This window comes from Eptesicus fuscus, chromosome 3, assembly GCF_027574615.1.
Source record: "Eptesicus fuscus isolate TK198812 chromosome 3, DD_ASM_mEF_20220401, whole genome shotgun sequence".
NCBI lineage: Eukaryota > Metazoa > Chordata > Mammalia > Chiroptera > Vespertilionidae > Eptesicus > Eptesicus fuscus.
In genome coordinates, this window is record NC_072475.1 from 11232623 (window position 1) to 11247168 (window position 14546).

Sequence of the window (14546 nt, forward strand, 5' to 3'; positions counted from 1 at the left end):
GAATTTACTGCCACAGAAATGGCTGCCACCCTGGAGGGAGCAGCAGGCTTGGCTCTGCTCCAGACTACAAAGTTTCAATTGTAGAAGGAAAATAAATCCCAGATACCAGGGCCTCTGCTTGGGTTGCCAGGGGGCGTGGCCGGCCTGCAAACCACCACAGGCCCCTCGCTCAGGCCGCCCCACGCCCCAAGGGAACCCCACCCTGATCTGGGACACCCTTCAGGGCAAACCAGCTGGCCCCCACCCGTGCACCAGGCCTCTATCCTATCTAATAAAAGAGTAATATACAGATTGATCATCACTGCAACACACAATATAGCTGCCCCCATGTGGTCAAAGATCCTGCCCCCATGTGGACACAAGATGGCCATCACAAGATGGCCAGCAGGAGAGGGCAGTTGGGAGGCACCCGGCCTGCAAGGGAGGGCAGTTGGAGGTGATCAACCCTGCAGGAGAGGGCAGTTAGGGGTGACCAGGCTGGCAGAGGAGGGAAGTTGGGGGCAAACAGGCTGGCAGTGGAGCAGTTAAGCATCAACCAGGCTGGCAGCGGAGTGGTTAGGGGGTGATCAGGCTGGCAGGCAGAAGCGGTTAGGGGCAATCAGGAAGGCAGGCAGGCAAGCAGTTGGGAGCCAGCAGTCCTGGATTGTGAGGGGATGTCCGACTGCCTGTTTAGGCCGGATCCCACCAGGATCGGGCCTAAACGGGCAGTCGGACATCCCTCCAGGAGTCCCAGATTGGAGAGGGTACAGGCTGGGCTGAGGGACAACCCCCCGTCATGCATGAATTTCGTGCACCGGGCTTCTAATTTTCTGAATAAATGAATTCAGACAAAAATAATGGAAAGCTGTACAAGGAGCCAGAGGATGATTGGGCTATTATGGCAGATACTCTCCTAGGATGAAGTCAAATGGGATAAAAGTTTACATCGTTTCATAGACATTTATAAAAAAATGAAGCAAAATACATATTCACCTGGCTGCTATGGTTCAACGGTTGAGTGTTCACCCATGAACCAGGAGGTCAGGGTTTGGTTCTTGCTGGGCTCCATCTCCAGCAGAGGACACGCAGGAGGCAGACAATCGATGATTCTCTCTCATCATTGATGTTTCTATCTTTCCCTCTCCCTTCCTCTCTCTGAAATCAATAAAAACATATTTTCATAAAGAATTCTATGATAATAGGTATTGCATAAGATGAATTCCCCCTGCAACCTAGCACTCTATTTATCAGGGAGTGTGTAAGGCTCTTTCATAGAGAACCAAAACCTTTTCATTAGGAAGGCCATTTGTGTATGGGGAGAATATACTTCTTTACTGCTGGCCTTACCTTCAATGGAGAGTATTCCATTGTTACACTCCCAGCTCCCCTCACCCCCTCACTCATCCCCACACAGCTCATCTAACTGGTGAGCTTGGAAGGAGGACCTGAGCAAGTTAGAGCCAGCATCTTCTTCTCTACAGAAACAGCTTTACTTCTCTGTGGGTCTGTGTTTGCTGGGAGAGATTGCCCAGACCAGCGCTGCTGTGAAAAGGTGAGCAAGGCTGTCTAAGTCTGGGAATCAGTCATTAGAAGCCCTCATGCTCCCAGATGCAAAACACTTTCTCCGATTTGAGTTTTAACTGTAATAAGGATTATTTTTTTGTTCTCCATATGTTGACTCATTTAATGTATTTCTTAATTGATAAAGAATCTGAGTGGAAAATGGATTATAATTTATTGCATCTCCCAAATAACTGCTAGAGATAGTATATTTATTATTTATTTAGGCATGTTTGTCATCAGCATTTATAATGGGCTTTTTTCCTACTTTTATTAGACTACAGTTACTACTTGGGTATTTGGTGATGCTAATATATTTTTTGGTGAGTCATTAGAATGTGCAATTACCACTAAATGTTTTCATAGAAAATTTTGTCAGCAATTTGAAATAAATGTGTTAATGTACATTGGTTATTTACATAGAAGCCAAAAAAGCAAAAAGTAAATATCAGTTTTAACATCATATTTTCTACTAGCATTTTCTATAGCCCACAGACATGCAATAATGTATTCATTAGGAGTCAGATAAGATCATTTGTCCATTCAAAGCTTATAATAGAAACATGACTCAAAGAAAAGCAAATGAGCCTACAAATGCCAATGTCTCTTGATGACAAAAAAAAAAAAAAGGGCCACTTAGTATTAAAAGCTAAGAGGTATTACATTAAACATGCATGGCCACGAGACAAATCCATTTCAAATACTTTAGGCTGGACTGAAACAGAAGTCATACTTCAGCACCACTACTGCTTAATATTTACAAGCTGGCAAGGGGACGGCATATGCATTTAAACCTAAAAGAAGACTGAAGTTTGCTACCATCTCTCTCTCTTTTTTTTCCTTGAAGGTCACACAATGACTATCTGTTTTTTAGTGCCACCTTTTGGGTGGTCTTGTTACTACATAACATCAACATTTAAAAACTGAAAATGCAATGCGTGTGTGTGTGTGTGTGTGTGTGTGTGTGTGTGTGTGTGTGAATTGAAGTCTAGCATATCAAGTTTAACCCTTAGTTTTTCATGTGAATTATACAGCTTATTAAACAAGAACTCTGTTCAGTTATGTACTGTAGTAAAGCGGGCATGGTAAAGTTTCCTTATTAGAGATTTTCAATCATGAGGTTCATCCTATCTACTGTATCCTTTTACGCCAACACAAACCCCAGCACTCACAGTCACATCAACGTTGATTTAATGATGTCTTCTCTTTCCCTTTTAGAAAACTTACAAGTCAGTGGCCAATTGTGGCTGCTTAGAGGAGCTGTCATTGGGACAGCCCAAGGCAGACGGTTTTCTGATGCCTCCACATTTGTGAGTATGGAGTTCAAAACCAAACCCAGGTCTCTTAATACAAATTCCATGAACGACATTAATGCACTGCAAAGAACGTATTGGCTGGAACAAATGTCCTCCGCTACTCATCCTATCTAATAAAAGAGAAACATGCAAATTGACCATACCTCCGCTACTCCCACCAGTCAATCAGAGCAAGCATGCAAATTAACCCAACCAAGATGGTGGCAGCCACGGAGCTGGAGTGAGCAGGAGGCTTGGGTTGGCCCCCGGTAATGGAGGAGGCCAAGCTTCCCACCTGCCCTGGCCAGCCCTAGCCTCCGCTCAAGGCTACAAAGTTTCAATTATAAAAGATAAATAAATCCCAGATACCTGCTTCCAGCCAGCCCTGGTCTCCACTCAAGGAGGTGCTGAAAAAAAAGAAAAAAAGAAAAAAAGGAGAGGCTGGGAGCTTGGGTTGCCAGGGGCCGTGGCCAGCCTGCAAAAAGCCATCAGCCCCTCACCCAGGCTGGCCAAGCACCCCAGCAGGACCCCCCCAACCTGAAGGGGCTGTGGCCAGACTGAAAACAGCCCTCAGGCCCTCACCCCAGCTGGCCAGGCACCCCAGCAGGACCCCCACCCTGATCCGGGAAACCCTTCAGGGCAAACCAGCTGGCCCTCACCCGTACACCAGGCCTCTATCTAATAAAAGGGTAATATGCTAATTAGACTGGGAGACCTTCCAGGAGACCTTCCAGACATTCTTCTGGACAAAGCCATGGTGGCAGGGCCGAGGTATAGGCAGTTAGAGGCCAAGAGGGGAGGGCAGTTGTGGCTGATCAGGCCAGGATGGGACGGCAGTTGTGGGTGATCAGGCTGGTGGGGGCCGGGGCCGTTGGGGGTAAGCAGACCAGCAGGGGGGCTAGTTGGGGGCAAGCAGGCCATCAGTGGGGGTCAGTTGGAAGTGATCAAGACAGCGGGAGAGGGGGGCGGTTTGGAGTAAGCAGGCCAGCAGGGGGGGCAGTTGGTGGTGAGCAGGCCAGTGGGGAGGGAAGGTGGGGCAAGAAGGCCAGCAAGGGAGGGGCAGTTGGGGGTGAGGCTGGCAGGGGAGGCAGTTGGGGGCGAGCACACTGGCAGGGGGGGCAGTGGGGGTGATCAGGGGGCATTTGGGGGCAAGCAGGCCGGCAGAAGGGGGCAGTTGGGGGCAAGCAGGCTGGCAGGCAGAGTGGGTAGGGGCAATCAGGCAGGCAGGCAGGCAGGCAGGTGAGCAGTTAGGAGCCAGCAGTCCTAGATTGCGAGAGGGATGTCCAACTGGCGGTTTCGGCCCGATCCCTGTAAACTAGCAGTAGGACATCCTTCGAGAGGTCCTAGATTGGAGAGGGTGCAGGCTGGGCTGAGGAACACCCCCGCCCCCCATGCACGAATTTTGTGCACTGGGCCACTAGTCTATATATATAAAAGCCTAAGTGACCGTTACGACCAAACAACCCAAACTACCAAAATGACTGGCCGACCAGTCAACCAGCTGCTATGACGTGCACCGACCACCAGGTTGCAGACGCTCAACACAGGAGCTGCCCCCTGGTGCTCAGTGCGCTCCCACAGCCAACTTCCCACAGCCAGCCAACTGCCCATGGTCCCTCCCCTGGCTGGCTGGCCCCCATCGGCCCCTGGTGCTAAACCATTCATAGACGACCTGCTTCTGGGTTGGAGTTTCATACAGAGCAGCTTCCTTGCTGCAATCTATTGAAAGTCAGCCCTTGACACAAGGGTTTGTCTTGCTCCCATCCTCTCCCTTCCCCAGGGGCCACCCAGGGAAGGGTGAGGGAAGGGTGAGGGAGGCAGGGAACCGTGCAGTGGCAGGGAGCCGACGGCAGCATCAGCATCTGGCATCCATTTCTTCCATGCCTGGCCTGGAACTGTTGCCTCCTCTCCTGACCCCACCAGGGCCTTCGGGCCCCGGGCTGGGACAGGGAACCAGGGGTGGGTGGTGGCAGATGCGGCCCCTTTCCTAGGGGGACCAAGGACTGGCTCCCCCCTTGGGCCGAAGGCCAACCTCCCACGGTATCTCCCCACTCCTCTCCCCCAGGGCGGCAGGCCCCAATCGGCCCAGCCCTAATCATCCCGGCCCCAATCAGCCCTGATTGCCGGCCAGGCCTAGAGACCCCATCCATGCATGAATTTGTGCACCGGGCCTCTAGTATCTTGATAAAGTAGTTTGAATTCCAGGTGAAATAAGAAATGTGCTCTCAAAATTTCACAACAGATGAACTTGCCCACTCACATCTGATAAGCTAAAAAATAAACTTCTAAATTTGACCAGTAATGATCTCTCTGCTTTAGGTTAGAAATGGAAAATATCATTGACTATTACCCAGTACCTGCCATCAACTCAGACACGTCATTCATTAAAGAGCCGGTTTGGCATATTACCCACCAATTTATCTTTTTTTTTTTTTTTTAACTTTCCATTGTCCATTGATTTTTAGAGACAGTGGAAGGGAGAGAGAAAGACAGAGAGAAATATTGACGTGAGAGAAGCACATTGATTGGTTGCCTCCTGCATGAGCCCCAACCAGGGCCTGGGCTGGGGAGGAGCCTGGAATCCAAGTACGTGCCCTTGCCTGGAATTGAACCCAGGACCCTTTGGTCCACAGGCTGACTCTCTATCCACTGAGCCAAACCAGCTAGGGCCTCACCCATTTATCTTGATTCCCAAAGTCCTATTCCTACACCAAACTAGATTATTAAAAACCATAACCCCCCAAAAAGTTAACTTAGCTCACAGAAAAATTTCACAAACTTACAATATAACTAGAGGCCTGGTGCATGAAATTCATGCACAGGTGGGGGTCCCCCCAGCCCAGCCTGCACCTTCTCCAATCTAGGACCCCTCGGGGGATGTTGGACATCCCTCTCACAATCAGGGACTGATGGCTCCTAACTGCTTACCTACCTGCCTGCCTGGTCGCCCCTCACTGCCCCCTCCCCCCCCCGCCAGCCTGGTTGCCGCCAACTGCCACCCCCACCGGCCTGGTTGCCCCTAACTGCTCCCCCCCACCAGCCTGGTCTCTTCTTTCTGCCCCCCTGCCAGCCTGGTCAGCCCACGCAGCCAGCTGCTCAGTTGTTTGGTCATCCCTCACTAATCCCCCTACCGACCTGGTCACCCCATGCAACCTGCTGCTCAGTCATTTGGTCGTCCCTCACTAATCCCCCTGCTGGCCTTGTCCCACTCTGCCTGTTCGGTCATCCGTTCGGTTGTGGTGGCCCCTGGCTCTTTATATATATGGATTTTATGTCTTAGCTAAAGCTATTGATAATCACTGTCAGTGGAGAGGTAAAGCAGAAGAAAATAACAGTAAATGCAAGATAAGTACAGGAAATATATGCATTCAACATGCTGAGGTCACAGGCAAGAAGGTGTACAATCAGACATAACCAGAGCCAAAGATTAACAAGAGAAGGTTGCCAGGAGGCTTTATAAAACTTCAAAAAAATTAAAAATATCTTTGATTTTAGTAACTCTGGAACCTCTAGTGTAAATATTATTTTCAGTTTGCTGTCATTGTTATTAATTTACATTTAGTTTATTGTATAAGCATAAAGTTATATACATGAAAATACCATAATAATAAATTCATACATGCTCTGAAAAAAGTGGAATTTATATTCCATATATTTATTATAATATTATTTGCACTTTATAGAAAGACATTTCCATAACTGCAAACTATCTGAACCATCAAAAACACAACTTATCTACTTAAATAAGGATGACACTCTGATCTGAAAAAGTGGAGAAAAAGAAAAAGTTCACCCATAAAAGTCTTGGGTATATTTGAGGAATTGTGGAATACGATAGAGTGCTATCTTATTAAAGATTTTTTGGAAATTGAATTTGGAACCAATATATGTGATTTTTCTAACTGATATCAGGGAAGATATAGCATCCAGGAGGTAAGAGGGCTCCAACTCATTATACTCAGGAGTAGTCAATTCCACAGCTTTGTACTAAACAAGGTTTTCAAGCCAAAAGATAAGGAAAACTCAAAGAAGACCAGAGGAATAAAGAAAATATGGCCAAATGATTAGAGAATATTATCTCTAAGACTTGGAATTATTTGCTCTAAAGAAAGAAAGCTACAATCAATCTTCAATTTTAAGCTTGGCTACTACCCAGAAGATGTAATCACTAGACCTACTAAATGTAAAACAGATGGAATTAATTGCAACAGTGTAAAGATGAATGTGAAATAAAGAAATGAAGTCTTCCTGATTATGGGAGCTACTTAGCTATTGAAAGTGCAACAGTGTTTTTATTTTTAGCAAATAAGAAAAATATTGTGCATGTTTATCATGTCTTTGATTTTCTTTAGATTATTTCCACATACACTAGCATCCTTTAATAATATGTCCACTTCTAGATGTTTCTAAACTTCATATAAATAGCATGATACTGGGTGGGAATAGGGGATGAGGACAATTATGTGATACCATTATAAAAATTATAAAAAAAAAAAAAGAAGTCAGTCCCATGACCACACCTAATTGGAAAGAAAACCAAGAAGAAAATGTAGGTACAGGAAGAAAGGGGAACATCTTTAATGAAAAACAGGGTTACCTCTGTCACATGACAAATAAAAATTGTATAATTACCCCCCCAGAAAAAAAAAAAATAGTATAATACTGCATATATTCTTCAATCTATTTTTTGTTTGCACAAAATTATATATTTAGTCTATGTTAGGATTGGTTTCTGTTTGTTTGTTTTGTTTTGTTTGAGAACTACCCTGTTTTCTGGTACCACAAGATATTCTAATCATCTACACTAATAAAAGAAAAATATGCAAATTGACTGTACCTCTGCAACACCCACCAGCCAATCATGAGTGAGTATGCAAATTAACCCAACAAAGATGGCAGGTTAATTTGCATATGCAGGTGCAGTGAGGCAAGGCAGGGCGGGATGCCTGCTATGAGGGGGAGGGTGGGAGGTGGAAGGAGCTACAGGAGCAGCGCTCTGGCCGGGAGCGAGGACTTGCAGGCTCCTGGGTGTCTGGGAGCGAAGCCAGGGGAAGGAAGGCCTATTCTTGCATGAATCTTTGTGCAACGGGCCTCTAGTATCTAATATTTTCCCTTCTGAATAAACCGCTTCACCAAGAAGCCCTGGTTCCTTTTATTGCAGAATACTATTTAGAAAAATATCTGGGTTCCAAATGTGCTTATTGCTACTGGAGTGTCATTGCTTTTATGATGACAACATAGGCAGGATCAGACCCTTTTCAAGTGTAACATCCCAGGATCACTAGTGTCCTAATGTTTGTCTATTACATCATTACTAGCGGGAGAGAGAGCAATACTTCCGGGGGGGCCTGCAGCCTAGAATATGTGAGGGAAGAGTGTAACTAAGTTTGTCCAGGGCCTAAAAGACCAAATAGTGCCAATTTCATCCATGCCAAACCAAGAAAATGGTTCATTCTTTCCAGATTTTGGATTCTTAAAGCAGAGGACTGCTCATCAGGGAAACCAGAAAATTCATCATAAAGTCCAGCAGAAATAAATGGGGGGAAATTCCCCAAGTTAAAGACAGGATAGGGGCTCAGAGTGTCATTGCTTTTAAATCCTCTCAGCATATAGAGCGCAAAAATATGTGTATATATACTGACCCATGCATACATACACATTTTATTTATTTCTGTATCCATTTATCTGTGTGTATATATCAAAAATATAAATAAACATATGGCATAAAATGAGAGCCAAGTTTGTGTGTGTTTATGTGTGTGAATACATATGTTACAAGTTCATACAAATATCTCCAACTCCAATATAACACCACAGGGTCCACTTATCTATCCCCCTTTACTCATTTGTAAGGTTTTTCTCAGACAATGAGAAAAAAACTTGGATTTCATTTTCCACAATATCTGTACTTTTTTTCAATTATAACACATAACATAAAGTAGTATCAGAAATATAAACCCATACTTTTATAAGAAACACATTTACTGACTACAATGCATTATTTGCATATTGCTCTTTTTGTATTTGATTAGTTTTGTGGTGTACAGTTCTATGGGTTTGAAAAATGCATAGAGTCATGTAACCACCATTATAGTTGTGATACAAAACAGTGCCATCTACCCCCAAATTCTCTCACGCTGTCCCTTTGTTGTCAACATCTCAAAGCCCCCCTCCTTACCTCTAGGAACTATAGATCCATTTTCCATCCCTACCATTTTTATTTTTGCATAATAGCATACAAGTAAATCAAGTAGTCTTTTGAGTGTGGCTTCTTCTACTTAGCAAAATGTATTTAACATGTATCCAGGTATAAATCAATAGTGCTGTCCCTTATATTGCTAAGTACATAACAATTCACCAGTTAAAGGACATCTGAATTGTTCCTAGGTTTGAACAATTATGGATAAAGTTGATATAAGCATTCATGAAAAAGTTTTTGTGTTAATATAGACTTTTAGTTATCTTGTGAAACTAAAGATCTATAAGTATTGTTGGGTCATACGGTAAATACATGTTTAACTGTGCAAGAATAGAAGAGGGAAGAAATAGATTCACATATAAATGCTCATTTAAGCCCAGCAGGTGTGACTCCCTGGTTGAGCATGGACCTAGGAACTGGGAGGACACGGTCCGATTCCAGGTCAGGACACAGGCCTGGGTTGTGGGCTCAATCGCCAGTGGGGCATGCAGGAGGCAGCCAATCAATGATTCCCTATCACCATTGATGTTTCCATCTCTCTCTTCCTCTCATTTCCTTTCTGAAATTAATTTAAAAATATATTTTTAAATGCTCAAGTTATGATAACTATGCTAATGTAATTCAGTAGGGAAAGGGCGCTCTTTTCAACATGATGCTGTGGTAGATGAAAGATGGCCACAAATTTGTGGATACTCCTTCCATGGAGATGTGGTCAGTATCCCTCCCCTCGAATCTGAGCTTTCCTGTGGCTGCTTTCTCCAGTAGAGTGTGCAGGAAGGGACATTCTACCAGTTCTGCACCATACATAGGTTATCCACTTCCACCTGTTCTCTTAAAACACAAGGTGCTGTGTACGAAGTCCAACCATTCAATGAGAATCCCGTGGCACACTGAGAAGCCCTCATTGGGGATAAGATACAAGGCAGAGATAGAGATAGAGTGACAGAGAAAGCAGTCAAAGAGCCTGAGCACCAGACCTGTGAGTGAAGAAGCCATCTTGGAAATAGACGCTTTAGCCCCAGGTGCTCCGGCTGGTAACATCCATCAGCCATGAGCCACCATGCCAAGCCCCTCCATAACTGATGACCCAAGTCATCATCATGGGGAAAACTATAAAATCCGGCCCCTCCTTCTCTTTATATATCCAAACATTAATTTGAAATGAATTATGGCTCTAAATGTAAAAGGCAAAATTAGAAAAAATCTAGGAAAAATATTGGAGAAAACCCAATGACCTTGGATTATGTAAAATTTCTTCAGCAAGATTCAGAAAACTTTAATCCTAAAAGGAAAAGCTGATAACTTGTATGTCATTAAAAATAAAAACTTCTGTGGGCTTTTTTTTCCTGAAACAACTCAAGCATTTTATTTAAAAGGCTGTAATATTAAAGGAACACATCTGACTCAAAAGCTCTTTGCAAAGTACCCCTTTTATCTAATCATCGCTCATGCCTTTTGGATTCTCTTTTTCTACGATTTTATAAAATTCCCAGAAAAGCTCCACCTCCAGTCCTAGCCTCTGTGCCCTTTGCCCATCTACCTGTCTTCACTTCTATCACAGTCTAAGGAACTAGTCATCAGAACTGTCTCAAAGAGCTGGGAAGGGAAGAAGCCAAGTAAGCAAACCCAGAAACTTGGGGGAACAAGGAGAACAGAAAAGCCTGGAATAATAGACATATGCTTATACCCTTATATATACACCTTCCTACCATCTCTATTTTTACTGATCTCTATCTCTGTCTCTGTTTCTATCTCTAGTTCTGTCTCTATCTCTATCTCTGTCTCTATTGAGGAGGACAAAGCTAAGACATCAGGAAACAAGAGCTAAAGCCCTGATGGTGTCAGACTCAATTCCTGCCTTATATCTGAACTTCTATCTGTATAGGCTGGTAAAATCCCTTCTTGTTTAAGCCATTTTGAGTCACATGTGTGTTCCTTTCATCTGGAAAGACTCTAACTATTCCAAGGTATAACCAAATGTTAGGTCTGGCCTTTGACCTCTCTTTCCCACCCATCTTTCTCAATCAACTCTCCCTATTTGTAACACCCCTGGAGTTGTCCCCTTCTTTCTCTCTCTGCAGTATCTTCCTTTCTGCAGGACTTGCTTTCTTCCTGTTTTTTACAAGCTGCCTTGATCTGAGAAAAAATGTAATATGCAGATTTCATGAACATTTTCATGACTTTATATGAGATGTTTTTCCTCACATATTTCAATCTGCCTGGACTATTCTTACCAGGCAGGTCTGCAGAAAGCCTCCTTGAGCAGCCTTTATAGTTGTCCTCTCCTAAGCCATTCTATTCCATACCTTTGTTTAGGAAACTTGAGCTTTTCTAAAGACACCATTTAGAACTTCAAAATGTTTGTGACAGATTGGGATAAGTAATTTATAACACATATATTTTGTTAGAGTTTTTATTGTATATCTTTTTTTAATCTTTAATATCCTATCTAATAATAGATAAATATGCAAATTGACCATACCTCCAACACACCCACAAGCCACGCCCACCATCCAAACAGAGCGAGTATGCAAATTAACCCAAACCTAGATGGCTACAGCCACAGAGAGCAAGGTTTCCTAGGTAACAGAGGAAGCCAAGCTTTCTGCCAGCCATTGCAGGCCTAAGCCTCCACTCAAGCTACAAAGTTTCAATTATAGAAGGCAAACAAATTCAAACAAATGGCGGCAGAATGGAGCTTGAGAGAGCAGGACAGGGTTGCCGCTGGCAACAGGGGAAGCAAAGCTTTCCACACACCCTAGCCGGGCCCACCCACTTAAGGCAACAAAGTTTCAATTATAACCCCAACACAAATGGCTGCAGGCCTCGGAGGGAGCCCCAGGCTTGGCTCTGCTCCAGGCTACAAAGTTTCAATTGTAGAAGGAAAATAAATTCCAGATACCAGGGCCTCCGCTTGTGTTGCCAGGGGGCGTGGCCCACCTGCAAACCACCACAGGCCCCTCACTCAGGCCGCCCCACGCCCCAAGGGAAGCCCCACCCTGATCAGGGACACCCTTCAGGGCAAACCAGCTGGCCCCCACCCCTGTACCAGGCCTCTATCCTATCTAATAAAAGAGTAATATGCAGATTGATCATCACTGCAACACACAATATAGCTGCCCCCATGTGGTCAAAGATCCTGCCCCCATGTGGACACAGGATGGCCACCACAAGATAGCCAGCAGGAGAGGGCAGTTGGGAGGCACCTGGCATGCAAGGGAGGGCAGTTGAGAGGGACCAAGCCTGCAAGGGAGGGCAGTTGGAGGTGATCAACCCTGCAGGAGAGGGCAGTTAGGGGTGACCAGGCCGGCAGAGGAGGGAAGTTGGGGGCAAACAGGCTGGCAGCAGAGTGGTTAGGGGGTGATCAGGCTGGCAGGCAGAAGCGGTTAGGGGCAATCAGGAAGGCAGGCAGGCAAGCAGTTGGATTGTGAGAGGGATGTCCGACTGCCCGTTTAGGCTCGATCCCTGGGATCGGGCCTAAACGGGCAGTCGGACATCCCTTGAGGGGTCCCAGATTGGAGAGGGTACAGGCTGGGCTGAGGGACAACCCCCCGCCGTGCACGAATTTTGTGCACTGGGCCTCTAGTATATATATATATATATATATATATATATATATATATATATATACTAGCGTTCTCGTTGCAGGGAGAATCCTGCAATAGGGTTTCCTGCTGCACTCTCCCCCGCCCCGCCTTCTCCGCCAGCCCACCTGCTTTTCTCCCTTCTCCACCAGCCCGCCTGCTTTTCTCCCTTCTCCACCAGCCCACCTGCTCTCCTTCCTTCTCCCCTGACCCTGCCTCCGCTCCTCCCTTCTCCTCCCCCTGGCTTGCTTGCTTCTCCGAAGCTTTGCTCCCTTCTGCAGCTCTTCGCTTCTTTCTACACTGTCTTGTTATGCAAATTAACCGCCATCTTGGTTGGGGTAATTTGCATACTCGTCCTGATTGGTTGGTGGGCATGGCTTGGCTGGTGGGCGTGGCTTGGGTGTAGAGAAGGTGTGGTCAATTTGCATATTTGTCTATTATTAGGTAGGATATATATATATATATATATATATATATATATATATACATATACACACATACATATATACAGTATCTTACCTAATAATAGACAAACATGTAAATTGACCACACCTCCGCTATGCCACCAGCCAATTAGGAGTGATATGCAAATTAACCCAACAAAGATGGCAGTTAATTTGCATACACAGGCGCCGAGTGAGGGGGCGGGATGCTTGCGTCGTCGCCATGGCAACAATGCAGGCGTTCTGCCCTACCCCCGGTCTCTCAGGGCCTCTGGGCAGTGTGGTAAGGTGGGGCCAGAGCAGAAAGAGGTGGCTCCAGGGCCTGAGTGGAAAGGCGGTGCCAGCAGCCAGGGAAAGGAAAGCCCATTCTAGCACGTATCTTCATGCATTGGGCTTCTAGTATACATATATTTATATAATGCTTTTTACTTTATATGTCTCATATATAGATTATGTAGGTGTTTCCATTCTATAATTATTATAATCTGATAATCTGTGTATTTTTTTTTCTTAAACTGTCTTTTCTATTTTCCAGTCTATGGACTCTGTCATATTCTTGGAAATTTCTCCACGATCTCTCTCTAGTTCACAAATTTGCTCTTCATCTTTGTCTAATCTACTAATAAACCCATTTTATTCAGAATTTATGTTTGGCCTTTTTTATAGACTCTCACTTTGGAAATTTATTTTCAAACCATGATTTTATATTCTGTGTTGATCATTCAAATATCTAATTAATTGCAGGTTTGATTTTGGGTTTGTTTCTTTCTGCTGGCTCTCACATAACATGGCTTGCTTTTGTTTTGCTTTGCTTTGATTTTGTTTTTACTGTGAGCTCATATTGCTGTAGATATTATTTGACCCTGAGCTCTGGTGCTTTTATGACAAGAGAGCTTTTGTATGGCCCTGCCAGGTCCCAAGGCTACTACTAGCCAGGGATTACTTTACACTGAATAATTGTATGTTGAGTATTTAGACCACCCAGGAAGTAGGAACTCAGGCAGTAAAACTGAAATCAGATGGTTTGGGGTTACCACCTCCTCTTTGTGAAACCTTCACCATTGACCCCCCCTCCCCCCCCCATGCCTGAGAACAAGGTTAATGGCTCCATCTTTTTTTTTTTTTTAGTTTTTATTGTTGACACTATTACAGATGTCCTCTTTGCCCACCTCTACACAGCCCCTGCCCTTCCTCCCCATCCTTGGCCTTCACCACACTATTTTCTATGTCTATGTGTTATGCATATATGTTTTTTGGCTATTCTCTTCACCTTCTTTCATGCTGTTCCCACTCCGCTCCGAGAGTTGTCAGTCTGTTCCAAGTATCCATGCCTCTGGTATTGTTTTGTTCATCAGTTTTATCCTATCCCCTCAACCTTCTCTATATCCCTGTGTACCTCTAAGGACATTCAAAAGCTACTATTTAAATACATTTGTAGAAGACACCCGATTATGCCTGCAGTGAAGGACTTGAAGTTTTCAAAAGC

General features: G+C 44.7%; 1 long non-coding RNA gene across 1 annotated transcript in view; it reads right to left on the reverse strand.

Annotated features, from left to right (window-relative positions):
- The window catches only part of LOC129148547 (uncharacterized), a 49258-nt gene that overhangs the window by 22097 nt on the left and 12615 nt on the right, over positions 1-14546 (reverse strand). The window contains exon 2 of the long non-coding RNA XR_008555508.1: positions 973-1134. This is a non-coding gene — a long non-coding RNA (uncharacterized LOC129148547). The remainder of the gene's footprint in view (positions 1-972; positions 1135-14546) is intronic.